The 13,740-nt window shown below is 46.5% G+C and overlaps 1 protein-coding gene across 2 annotated transcripts in view; it reads right to left on the bottom strand.

Moving 5' to 3' along the window:
* The window catches only part of SBK1 (SH3 domain binding kinase 1), a 73,612-nt gene that overhangs the window by 37,221 nt on the left and 22,651 nt on the right, over positions 1-13,740 (bottom strand). Inside the window, exon 1 of one of the 2 annotated variants that reach the window (XM_082199181.1) lies at positions 1,259-1,409. The exons of the other annotated variant lie outside the window; for it this stretch is intronic. The gene's annotated coding sequence lies outside the window, so the exon portion shown is untranslated. Of the gene's footprint in view, positions 1-1,258; positions 1,410-13,740 lie in introns of those variants that run through there. 2 annotated transcript variants of the gene reach the window in all.

Below are 13,740 nucleotides of genomic sequence, written 5' to 3'. Positions count from 1 at the left end.
GTACATCCATCCTACAACACACTGGCCACTCCCTGTCTGCTTCAGCAACGACCCCAAACAGGTGGGATTGGAATGGGCAGAACACAGCAGCGAGGCTTCTCAAGAGCCCATTGAGAAAAAGAAAGCCTCGGTTCCCTCCCCACCACCCACATTGCCTTGCCATCTCTCTCTTCCCTCCCCCCTTACGGGGTGGGGGGGGGGAGGAAGAAGGTGCACGCCAGACAAAGCCATGTGCATGAATGCATGTGTGTGTGCTGGTGCGCGCGCGCGGGGAAATGCTGGTTACGGGGCTTACCTTCTGCAGATCCCCGAGTTGGGGTGTGTGTGTGAGAGAGAGAGGGAGAGAGAGAGAAAGAGAAGGGGGTTGTCGTTGTTGCCCTGCATTACAGACGCTCAATATAGTGTGTAGAGGCGGGAGGGAAGGGGGTGTTTTCCAAGCAACGCAGACTATATAAGCTGAGCCCCTCCTTCACAGAGCCCCAGCCCCATATTCAGATAGGGGTGTGTGTGTGTGCTTTCCCCGGAGAGATCCAAGCTCTCCCCATACATGCACACGCACACACTTTTGCACTTGCGGTGGTGCTGGCGGGGTGTTCACAAAGTACATGCTGACCTTGCGCTTGAAGAATCGCCACCTCCCCACACCCGCACCTTGCCCGCCTGCTCTCGCCATCCCTGCCTGGGTTGCAGCGGGGATGATCCTGGCATCGCCTTTCCTGCCGCTGCAGGTGGAAAGTAGCAATGGGAGGAGGGGCGGCGCACGGGGTGTCGCGGGGGGGGGGCCTTCATTGTTCTCAGCGGCGCTTTGTGTTAAAGGCGCCCAAGCGAAACCTCGCCTGGCTGGCGCGCTCCCCTCCCCTCCCCACCGCGCCCCTCCCCCCTCCAGCACCCGAGTCACCTCTCCCAACCCGAGGGGGGAGGGGGAGGTAGACCGAGAGACGTCTTCCTCCTCGCGCACGTTCCTAACCCCCCCCAACCCAATCGCACGCGCCCCCTCCCCAAACTACCCCCTCCCCTTGCATCTATGTAAGAGGGAGACCCACCCCACTCCAGTTCTCCCCCAACAACAAACCCCCTTTCCATCTCACCTGTCTTGATCCCCCCCCACACACATGCAACCCCCCAAAACCAAGACCCCTCCGCAGTCGCTTCCAAGCGTGGGGGGAGGGGTCCAGAGCTCCGACCCCCCCCAATACATCACATTCCCGCGATACCCCAATCCTGCTTCTTTCCTCCAAGAATCCAGAGCCGGACCCACCTGCCTGGGCGCGGGCACTTGCCCTCATGTCCTCGCAGACGCGGCGGCTGTGTCGCGGGCTGCCGCTCGCTCGCTCCTCCCTCCGGATCGCGCCGGGCCCTGGGAGGGCGGCGTGCTCAAGGCAGGCGCCCGAGGAGGCTCGCCGCCCGCCGCGGCCGCCTTACTGCTGCGCCGCAGCCCCTTGCTGCTGCTGCTGCTGCTGGCCACCGGCGGCGGCTGCTGCTGCTCGGGCGAGACGGGAGCGGCTCTGCAGCACGGGCGGCGAGCACCGGCGGAGACGGCGGCGGCGGCTGCAGCAGCGACAGCCCGCTGCCTTCAGCTGCAGCCCCATGGTCGCCAGCGCCGCTTGCAGCCCGCGGAGCAGGCAGGCATCGTGGCGAGGAAGAAGCAGCGCTTTCCACCCAGCCCAGCCGCGCGCTCCTTCCCCGCCTGGATGGATGGATGGACGCGAGCCCGCCCTGTGGCTGCTCCCTTTTGTTCTGCGCCTCTCTGTGATGAATGTCTGTGTGTGGATCTTCTCCTCGCCTGCCTGGAGAGCGGGCAGGGTCTCCCCGGCGCTTCCGCGCTTCGCTCTGTGTGTGCAGCCTGCCTGCCTGCTTGCTCTGCCTGCTTTGGCGAAGCCGCTTCGGCTCCGCCGGGTCCTAAAGCGCCTCGGGTTCCGCCGCTCTTCCTTTCACCCATTTCTGTCTTGTTTTCTAGGTCAAGCCCGAGCTGCTGCGGCCGCTTTGAGCGGCTGCCAAAAGGTTCAAAGGAAGAAGCGTCGGGGTTTAAGGATCAGGGTTAATCTGGTTGCTTTGATATATATATATATGACTGGATGCTGTTGTTGGTTAAGTCCTTCTTTCTCTCCGCTTCTAGGGGGCGGGTGTTCCTGAAGCCACGCAAGGGATTTCTTCTACACGTTTGCGTCTCACTTGTGAATGCGGCGGACGCGGGGGGGGGGGGGAATGAAGAAAAAAGCCTCTTAAAAATACTGGACATGCTGCTTTGACATTTGGGGAACTGAAGTGGACTGTGGGTGCAGGAAATTGGGGTGCGGGTGAAATGGGTCGTGACACTTCTCGTAGAGGATCTTCTGGAATTTTTGGAGTGGGGGGAGGTTTCAGACATATAAGCACAGACACAATCTGCCCTCTGCTGGATTTGGGAAAATGTGCCTCGGAAAGGGTCGTCCGAAGTTACTAGTCCGCATGGCTAAGGAGAAAACCTAGGGATCAACCCAGGTGGACTTTCTTTATACTGTATCTGAATTCCAGCAGCTGTTAAAGGCCAGTCAATGTCAGCAACATCCCCCTTCACTTTGACAATCCTACTTCGTGATTGACCTGTGTGTGTTTGTGTTGAATTGATATTTATTTTTCTTGGCTGCAATTGGGGGGGGGGGCAGACCTTGGTTCTGTTGATATGGAAAATGTTATCCTTAAGCGTTGCCACATCAACTCTCTTGCCTCTTCCATATACGGTGGTACCTTGGGTTAAGTACTTAATTCGTTCCGGAGGTCTGTGCTTAACCTGAAACTGTTCTTAACCTGAAGCACCGCTTTAGCTAATGGGGCCTCCTGCCGCCGCGCCACCGGAGCACAATTTCTGTTCTCATCCTGAAGCAAAGTTCTTAACCTGAAGCACTATTTCTGGGTTAGTGGAGTCTGTAACCTGAAGCGTATGTAACCTGAAGCGTATGTAACCTGAGGTACCACTGTACTCTCTTTCTCCCCCCCTCTTTTGTACACTTGTTAAATGATGCATCCAGTCATTCCCGCCTTCTGATTCTTCCCTTTTTGGACCACAGACGCCCCTGTGCTTGAAAACAGGACCTGAGCCCAAAAGCAGCCTCCCCAGTTGTGATTCCCAGCAACTTGGCATTCAGAGGCACTGTTGCTCCCACAGTGGAGGTAGAAGTAGCCATGGACAACCTTTCCCTGCATGAATTTGGATAATCCTCTTTTAAAGCCAGCCAACAGTAGTGCTATATCTGCAGGGCTTAGCTGTCATGGCCAATAGCCTCTGATGCTAACATCACCTGAAAGGTGAGCTCCCGGAAAACTTGTTCAAGGATATTGCCGATCCGGAGAAGGTGAAGAAAAGGACAACCCAGATGACCAGGGGGCTGGAGCGACTCCCCTACGAACACAGGTTAGAATATTTAAATCCAAATGTTGGAAGAGTCAGGGCAGACAAAAGGAAGGACTTCTTCATATAGTAAAACGAAGGAATTTGCTACCCTAAGGCTACACATGAACCAGCCTGGACCCAGCATTCATCATCTGTATATAATTTTATTAAGTTTTCTCTTTAAAATACTCATTTTACATCGTTAAGATATCAGTGACTTCCCTCCTTCTCTTTCTATGGTTCATTTTAACATATCATAAATCCCTGCATATTTTACAAAAACTATACCGTTCGGTATTCCATTATTGCACCCATCAAAACTTGTTTACACTGTTGAATTTATCTTAACGCTGCCAGTGTTTTCAGCTGTACACAATTATTTCCCAAATATTCAATAAATGTTTTTCAATCTTCTTTAAACATATGGTCTTCTTGTTCTTATTCTATACGTTAAGTCCGTAAGTTATGCATAGGCACAACCAGCATTCATCATCTGAGGTCCTTCTCCTTGCACCATCTCCAAGAGAGGTGTAAAAGTTGGCGACATGAGAACGGGCCTTCTCAGTGGTGGCTCCCCATTTATGGAATGGTCTCTCCAGGGAGGCACTCCTGGCACCATCACTGCCTACTTTTAGGTGACAGGCAGGCTCTCGGCCCTTAAGCTTGGAGATATTTAGATATTGCGCCCTCCTTCAGTGGGTGGGATTCGTTACGCTGCTTTTTAAGCATGGCAGTTTTTTAAGTTTCTATTTTAGTTGTATACTGGTTTAATTTTTCTATTATATTTTGAGTCACTTTGAGTTCACTTTTTGTAAAAAAAAGTGTCTAATAAGTGCAATAAATAAAAAAAGATGTGATGATGGTATTTGGAGGAAGAACCGTGGCTTAGTGGGTAGAGCACTCAACTTTGCATGCAGAGGCTCCCCAGTTCAATCCCCGGTCAGAGAGATCCCTGCCTGAAATCCCAGACAGCTGCTGCCGGTCAGTGTAGACAATACTGAGTTAGATGGACCAATGGTCAGACTCAATATAAGGCAGCTTCCTAAATTCCACCAATCTGAATGATTTTTAAAAGGCATTATGCAGATTCCAGGAGGATCAGGACATCCATGGCTACAAGGCTCTACCGTGACTTTTGGCACCTGAAATTTTTAAGGACCCATGCTGTTCTTTTCATTGTGAATCATTTTAATTTATTTTAATTTTGTGTTTTATATATATATATCGATGCAACCAGCCCTGGGACCTTATGGTAAAGGGCGGGTGATACATCTAGATGATGACGATTAACCACAAGCTGCCTCTAGGATGAGACGCACGATACCTCTGAATATCAGTCTGGGGCTCATGAGCAGGAGAGGGCTATTCCAGACTGGAACATTGCAATGTGCTGTCCATGGGGCCGTGCTTGAAGACAACTCAGAAACTTCAGCTGGTCCAAAATACAGTAGCCAGATTACTGGCTGGGGTTTCGTTTAGATCTCACATAGGCCTGCACTGGTAGCCGATGCATTTCTGGGCCCAGTTCAAGGTGCTCACATTAGTGTTCCAAAGCCCTAACCAAAGCTCAGTCGGTAGACTTAATCTCAGAGTCGTGGGAATCGGAGACTTAATCAGGAGACTTAATCTCAGAATCATGGGAATCGAAAGTTCTTGCATTGCAGGGAGTTGGGCTAGAGAACAGTAGTGGTCACTTCCAATTCTAGAATTCTATGGGTCTATGGGCAACCTAGGTCCCCAATACCTGAAAAATTGCCCTCCTTCCCTCCTTGGGTGCTAAGATTGGCAGAGGGGGTAGCTCTGGGTAGTTCTTCCACCATCAGAAGCTCAAGTACAAGGGCGTTTGGCCTGGGAGAGGGCATCCTAAGCTGTGGAACTCCACAATCTGGCATCTTCATTATACAGCTTTCAGGAAAGGCTGAAGACACACCTCTTTCTCCTGGGTTTTGACATCTGTGATGTATATTTTTAGGACCCACCTTACTGTAAGTTGTTTTTAACTGTGTTTAACATTGTGCTTTAATTGTTGTAAAAAGCAGCCCTGCGACCTTAAGGGCAAAAGGCCAGAAAACAACAAGATAGATGGATAGAGAGATAGATAGACAGATTAGATAGATAGATAAAAAGATAGATGATAGATAGATAGATAGAGATAGATGATAGATGATAGATAGAACTCCTGTTTTGCTTGTGGGCTTCTGCCTATAGGCATCTAATTGGTCAGAATGCTGGAAAAGAGAGTCCTTTGGACTCAGCAGGGATCTTCTTATGTTCAACTGAGGGGGAGGGAACAAATTTTCTCAAGAGATTACAAGTAAATAAATGCAGAATGCAATCCAGCTCCATTTAAAATCAATTGGAGTATTAACTCCTGACTTCATGGTAAAGTGGCTTAAATCTAGATTAAAAACCTATTAAAAGACCATTTAAAAACTATCTGCTCATCATCCACCCCCACAAAATTCTTTCCGGAATAGAAAAACCTTGCATCGCTTGACAAAGGCATACACTGTCCTGCACACACAAACACACACACACACTCTCCGCCACCCCCTCCTCTTTTGTGGGTTTCTTTAGCTCTCTTTCAAGCAGCTGGAATGCAGCCAAAAGGCTCTTAAAGAGACAGGAGCTCTGAAACACTGGGCTGGGCTTTTGGGGGTGCACAGCGAACGTATGTATGTTTGTAGCACTCAAAAAGTCAAAAATCTGTTCTCTTTTAGCAGTGATACGGGGAAGCTTCAGGCTTGATCTGCTTTGTTTTTTGCGAGAATCCTGAGCTCCACCAATTAAACAGAGGCTGGGTTAGGGAACACAGTCAAGAGCAAATGATGGCTCAGAGACAGAGCAAGTTACCTACTGAAACTGTCTTCTACTCTCCACCCCATCACTGGAATGCAGCCCCCAGAAGGTTCACCAAGTCAGAATCTGGCCCTGGGGTTAGATAGGTTCCCCCCATGTCTGCACCAAGCCATGATTTATTAAAGTTTTATTTAAACCATGGTTTAAAGTGACACGTGAACTCAAGCTGCAGGCTGTCCTTTGATTCCTTTCTCTACAGTGAGATGACAACCTCCTAATCCAAGGAGTGTCTTCCTGCATACATGCTATCATACAGCGGTTCTCAACCTGTGGGTCCCCAGATGTTGTTGGACTACAACTCCCATCATCCTGAGCTCTGGCCTTGCTAGCTAGGGGTGATGGGAGTTGTGGTTCAACAACATCTGGGGACCCACAGGTTGAGAAAGGCTGGAACTTTAAAACATGTTACTTCCCCCCCCCCCACAAAAAAAAATAATCATGGGAACTGTAATTTATCCTTCACAGAGCTATGGTTTCCGACACCCTTAACAAACTACAATCCCCAGGATTCCTCGGGGGAAGAAATCATGTGCTAGAAATGTATTGTGTTTATGCAGCCTGTGGAGGTGGAAGAAGAATTTCCCTTTCAGGTAGTTCCTGGTAATTGTGGACTGCTTATAATTTCCCAAACAACAGAGATGCTTGGCAACTACCCAGTGCTGTCTCCTGCTTTACTTAAGAATCCATTTAACCATCTCCTTTCCAAGCATCTATTCTCACAACTGTACACCCCAGCTTCCCTGATTTATTAATTTAAAGGGAGAGGAGAGATTGACATAAGTGTGGCACTTTACAAAGATCAGGTACGAAAGCTCCCTGTCCTAAAGGGGTGACCGTCTAAAATGGACCTTAACAAAGAATTGCAAACCGTATCTGTGGTGCTTTTTAAAATTAAGTGTGTGTGTGGGTAGAGGAGGATTTCCATCTGGACCACAGGGCATGGGGAACTTTAACTCCTTATTTCCCCCACCACAGATCCACCACAAATCACCTGCTTTAAGCTGCCTTTAGCTAGTGGAAGATGGTGGTGAATTTGTAACAAAATTTATCTACCACTTGATTATAAGGAAACATCTAAGTGGTTTACAGTGGTACCTCAGGTTAAGAACTTTATTTGTACCGGAGGTCCGTTCTTAACCTGAAACTGTTCTTAACCTGAAACACCACTTTAGCTAATGGGACCTCCTGCTGCCGTCACGCCGCCGGAACATGATTTCTGTTCTCATCCTGAAGCAAAATTCTTAACCCGAGGTACTACTTCTGGGTTAGCAGAGTCTGTAACCCAAAGCATTTGTAACCCAAAGTACCAATGTACTAAAAAATATAAACTAAAATATTAAAGCCCTAAACGGCCTCGGCCCAGTATACCTGAAGAAGCGTCTCCACCCCCATCGTTCTGCCCAGACACTGAGGTCCAGTGCCGAGGGCCTTCTGGCGGTTCCCTCACTGCGAGAAGTGAAGCTACAGGGAACCAGGCAGAGGGCCTTTTTGGTAGTGGCGCCCGCCCTGCAGAACACCCTCCCATCAGATTTCCAGGAAATAAACAACTATCTGACTTTTAGAAGACGTCTGAAGGCAGTCCTCTTTAGGGAAGTTCTTAACATTTAATGTTTTATTGTGTTTTTAATGTTCTGTTGGAAGCCATCCAGAGTGGCTGGGGAAACCCAGCCAGATGGGCAGGGTATAAATAAATTATTATTATTATTATTATTAACATTATTGATAGAAACCAATTAAAAATGGTATTTAAAAACATTCAAAAGGCGATTAGAACCAACAGTAGCTAAAAAGAATTTAAAACTCATGTCCACATCCTACGTAGCTGGATAGACTTGCCTGAACCAAAATGTTTTAAGCAGCAGTGAAGACAGCTGCCTGATGTCAGCGGAGGTGTCACACTAACGTATTGCTTCTTTCTTTGTTCATGCGTTCATATAATTTTAATAAACTCATTTCAGCAATATTGAACATGGTACCCTGTCATATTACCCACCCAGAAACATGTACCTTGCCTAAAGGTAAGCAGCATTTATCATGCCCTGACTAATTTGAGCCACCCTCCCACCCTAGCTCAGTGTTGTCTGCACTGACTGCCAGTGTCTCTCTGGGGGTTTCCCCAAGCCTGCCTGGAAATACCAAGGATTCAACATGGGGCCTTCTGCATGCAAGGCACATGCTCTACTACCAACCTGACCTTCGCTTAGGACTGGAAAAATTGGAAACTGAAATTGACAGATTCGCTCATCTCTAATCACAGGGAAGTCTCATGGAAACCATGGATGCCACTGATTTCAAGGAGACTTTGTAGCTAGATCAAATTCAGTCTCTGGCATTGAATTTGAATTTGTTCCCAGAATTCTCCTCGGCAAATATTGATGTTGAATTTTCTCCAGGTAGTCTCTGAATACAACTTTTGCCAAAAGTCTGGAATCTCCGTTTCGCATCCAGGGATATCTGATCTCACTCTTTCTAAAACTTGACATTTCATTTCAGTGTTTTCCATCGGCAGCATTTAATCCCTGGCTCATTTTGTTTTTGCCAGCTGATACCTTATGATATTTATGATGCTTTCCCAAATCAAAGAACGGAGAGATTCTGGGAAGAGTGAATCGGCTTGGGGTTTTGAAGCTAAAATTCCACAAAGTACAGATTCAACTATTGAATTCAGAATATGAAGGGCAAAGTCATTTGGCAAATTGCAAATGCTTGTGAATACCCACTCCAGCTCTTAGGCCTCCTCCAGATGTCCTCTTCATTTTGCACTCGTGATGATTTGCATTCGTGTTGGTATCAGCGTGGTCACATGTGCTTTCAGTTTCGTTTGTGTCTGCAAAGGTTTTGCAGTAGTAATACTGTACTGCTTTATTCCTAGTCAGTGCAGATCCTGTAATTTCCTGCTGAAATCCCAGAACATTTTATACCACAGAGATTCTGGTATCTTTTTGCCCTGCTTTTGCTGAGCTATAGCACGCCATCCTCAGGACAGCACTAACGTGGTAGGCGAGGAGGAAGCATCTCAAAACAAGCTCAAGCAGAAGACGTCCACTACTAATGCTTTATTATTCTGTCAAGGGCCCTTAGACAAGCAATCCTTGGGCAGTTCAGATGTTCCTGCCTCACTACCAGCGAGGGGTGGCAGGGAGAGAAGGACAGAAGGAGTCAGTTAACAGCCATTCCCATTCAAAGAGTATTGTGGTTGGCTTGGTCATGAGGTTTGCACATGTTATGGGAATGCAAGTTAGGGAATGCTCAGGACTTACTCAAAGAACAGGACTGGTGCAGAGAGCCAGATGGAGGAGAAGAAGCAAACTGTCTTACACCCAGCCAATCTATGTGTCCATCTCTTTTATTGCCTGCTCTGCCTCCAACATTTCTCTGATGAAAATAAGGACAGCCTATTCCATAACGATAACAACAACAATTTGATTATTTATACCCTGCCCATCTGACTGAGTTGCCCCAGCCACTCTGGGCGGCTTCTAACATATGTAAAAACATAATAAAACATTTAACTTTTTTTTTTTTAAAAAAAACTTCCCTATACAGGGCTGCCTTCAGATGTCTCCTAAAGGTTGTATAGTTACTTATCTCCTTGGCTCAGGGGGGGTCACATAACTCCATACCCTCCAACATTTCTCCAATGAAAATAGGGACGTCCTAAGGAAAAGTGAGAGCAGGACCATAAAGAAGGCTGATTGCCAAAGAATTGATGCTTTGGAATTATGGTGCTGGAGGAGACTCTTGAGAGTCCCGTGGACTGCAAGAAGATCAAACCTCTCCATTCTTAAGGAAATCAGCCCTGAGTGCTCACTAGAAGGACAGATCGTGAAGCTGAGGCTTCAATACTTTGGCCACCTCATGAGAAGACTCCCTGGAAAAGACCCTGATGTTGGGAACGATGGAGGGCGCAAGGAGAAGGGGACGACAGAGGACGAGATGGTTGGACAGTGTTCTCGAAGCTACAAACATGAGTCTGACCAAACTGCGGGAGGCAGTGGAAGACAGGAGTGCCTGACATGCTCTGGTCCATGGCGTCACGAAGAGTCGGACACGGCTAAACGACTAAACAACAAACAACAACAAGGAAAAGTGGGACATTCCGGAATCAAATCAGAAACGGGGATGGCTTCTGAAAATCTGAGATTGTCCCTGGGAAACAGGGACACTTGGAGGGTCTGCTGTCCGAGGCTTTTCCTGGTGTTTATTTTTTTAAACTGGAGACTCTGGGAATTGAACCAGACACCTTTAGTTTGCAAAGCAGCTGCTCTGCCACTGAGCTACGTCCCTTCCCAGAGCACTTCAAAGCACAAGGTACAAGATAAGCCTTGTTATTATATAATCATTCTCTTCTCCAAGCTGCCTATGATTCAAACCATTCCAACTCCCTGTCTCCCCTTCCCTTCCCATCTCTCTATTTAAAGCTCTCCTCTTGTCTCTTTTTAGGTCAGGTAGGATGAGTAACGGTAAGGAAGGCTGCTGGAGGTAAAGGTGGTTTCATGATTCAAGCACATGCACCTGGCACGCTCGTTTCATCGAAGGATATGCCTGGTACCCAAGTCAGAACAGCTGCTCCTTGGGCTCACAATGGTCTTTCACAGGAACAGAAGAGGCTGTCTTTCAGAGTCAAGCCATCTAGCTCAGACGTGGGGAACCTTTGGCCTGCCAGATGTGGCTGAACTACAACTCCCATCAGCCCGGCAAATAGCCAGGGATAATGGGAGCTGTAGCTCAGCAACACCTGGAGGACCAAAGGTTCCCCACACCTGGCCAACAGCAATATTGTCTGCACTGGGCAGCTGCTTTTCACACTTTCCGGCAGGAGTATCTCCCAACATGACCTGGAGATATCAGGGATTGAGCCTGGGACTATTTGCCTGCCAGAAAAGAGGTTCTGTGGTCTGTCAAAAAATAATCTTCCACTCCTCATGGTTGTGAATTAAGGGCAGAAGCAAATGGAGACATAGGAAGCTGTCTTATAAAGAGTCAGACCATTGGTCCATCTAGCTCAGTGTCATCTACACTGACCAGCAGCAGCTCTCTGGGGTTTTTGAGTTTCCTCAGCTCTTTCCCCTCCCAGAGCTACAATTTACAGAGTGGTTTAATAGTTAACCTCTCATTCCCAGGGAACTCTGGGAATTGTAACTCGGTGAGGGGAATAGAGGGGTCTTCTGACAACTCTCAGTACTCTTAACAAACTACAGCTCCCAGGATTCTTTGGGGGAAGCCATGACCATTAAAAGTGGCATAGGAGGATGAATTAAGTTCGCATATTTTGCAGTTTCCAAAACTATACAAGAACCAAAAGACAGCCATCCTTTGAAATCCGCACACCTCCAAATTTGGCAATGCACTTCTCCAGCGATGTAATGTGTACCAAAATGAATATGCTAGGGTAAATTGCGTGTGCAAACACATATATTCCTGAAAAGGATGTACAAAGATGTGATACTGGCATTCAGGACGGTATTACATTACAGTGTAGAGGCTAGCATGGTGCATAGCTGTCAACGTTTCCCTTTTTTAAAGGGAAATTCCCTTATTCCAAATAGGATTCCTCGCAAGAAAAGGGAAAAGTTGACAGCTATGGATGGTGTAGTGGTTAGTGTCAGACTAGGACCGGGGAGAGTAGGGTTCAAATTCCCACTCAGCCATGAAGCTCACTGGGTGGCGTTGGATCAGTCACTGCCACTCAGGCTAACCTACTTCACAGGATTCTTGTTGTTTTTTTATAATGATATTTATTGAAAAAAGAATTTTTTAAAATTACAAAGAAAAAAGACAAAATTACAAAGAAAAAGGACAAAATTACAAAGAAAAAAGACAAAATTACAAAGAAAAAAGACAAAAACAGAAAAAGAATAAGAAAAAATAAAACCATCATTTTCAAATTCTCCACTTTCATTACCTTCTTTCCATGACCTCCTCCTCCTCCCATCTCTTGTATCTTGATTAATAATTGTCACAGCAAATCCTTTCCATAATTCATAATATTCTGTCATTACATTACCATACTCTATTTTCATCTTATCTTATAAAAAACCTTTAAGACTTAACACTTAAATCTTATTTTTACCAGCTTCTCATAACCATTATCTTTTTACCTAATTCTTTAAACATTTTTACAAGAGCCAAGTAATTTCATTTCAACATTTTTCCAACGTTCATAAAACATTTCTGATGATAAAAAAAGAGAATAAAAACAATCCAATCTTCTTCCAGCATCCCCTCCCCCCGGTCCTGGGATTGTCAGTCCTTTTTATCCCATTAGTCTGGCACATTAACCTGGTGATCTTATATCCGAGGCCTTCAAATCTCTTCCATGTCCCTTCCGCAGCTCTTCTTCATATTTTCCTTTCCCTCGTTGGAGCTCCAGCTTGGTAGTGTTTTTGACCCTTTTCAACAAATCAGCCCCTTTCTCATAGTCCAGACTAGACTCCATGTGGTATTTTAAGACATGATTCAAATTCCCTCCAAAGTTGGAAGTCCCAACAGCTCCAAACCTCTGACGGCCCATTGCCAGACTCAGAAAGTCAAAACATCCTTGCATAGGGGGGTCAGTCCAACCCCCCATTTCCAAATCAATCCAAACTTTGTCTTTCCAAATCTGGTTTTTTCCAAGTTCATTTGTCAAATCCAAAGGCTCGTTTTCCTGCTGGGCCAAAAGTCCCTCCATCTCTGGCGCCCAAGATTCTGCAACATCCTCTTCTATCATCTGCTCTGTCAGGACACACTCCTGTTTAAGTTCCTGGGTGGGCTCCATATAATTTCCCACTACCTGTTCAAATGTTCTGGTCGCATTAGTCATCAAATCCGTCTTCTGACTTAACTGATCCAATAGGGCATTTATTTTACAGAAAGCACCCAACAATGCTTCTGATAACATTGTCCTGCAAGGTCACAATTCCTTTCCCACGGTTGTAATCTGTGGCAGCTGCAAGCTCCCTAGATTTGGTTACAATTTCACAGTCCCCTCTAGAGGGGGAACTTCTGGTTGTTCTTTCTTTTAAAGACACTAGCAACAAAGTTTTTCTTTTTTTAAGATATTTTGTCAATATTAGTTCCTTTAAAATGCGAAAGGAAACAGTGGAATCACAATGTTACTCTTCTTTTAACTATCTGTCAAAAGCATTTGTCTCTGGTCAATGAGCTTCAAAACGTCAATTCTGACACCCCACTCCAGGGTCAGGACGGTGGAAAGTTACTTTACTTTAAACTCACTTCTGCAGGTTTAAACAGTCCAAAAAAAAAAAAGATCCCCCTTCTTCTCCTGCTACCGAAGGGGGGTTCAATGGTTTTAAATGGTGAAAACCAATCCTTTGAAAGTATTTTTCTAAGGTCTAGTTTACGTTGTCTTTGCTTTCTTCTGACTACAAGGAAACGGAAGGCTGACTTCCTGTTTAGACCTTCCCGTTTCAGTGCCAAATTAAGGTAGATTTTTAAGTCCAATTCCTTTCTAATCACCAGTTCTTATTTGAAGTCCAATTGTTCAATATTTGAGTACTCATGGGTGA

Source organism: Podarcis vaucheri, assembly GCF_965113315.1.
Source record: "Podarcis vaucheri genome assembly, chromosome: 14".
Classification (NCBI taxonomy): Eukaryota; Metazoa; Chordata; class Lepidosauria; order Squamata; family Lacertidae; genus Podarcis; species Podarcis vaucheri.
This window is presented reverse-complemented; position numbering and strand designations above follow the sequence as displayed.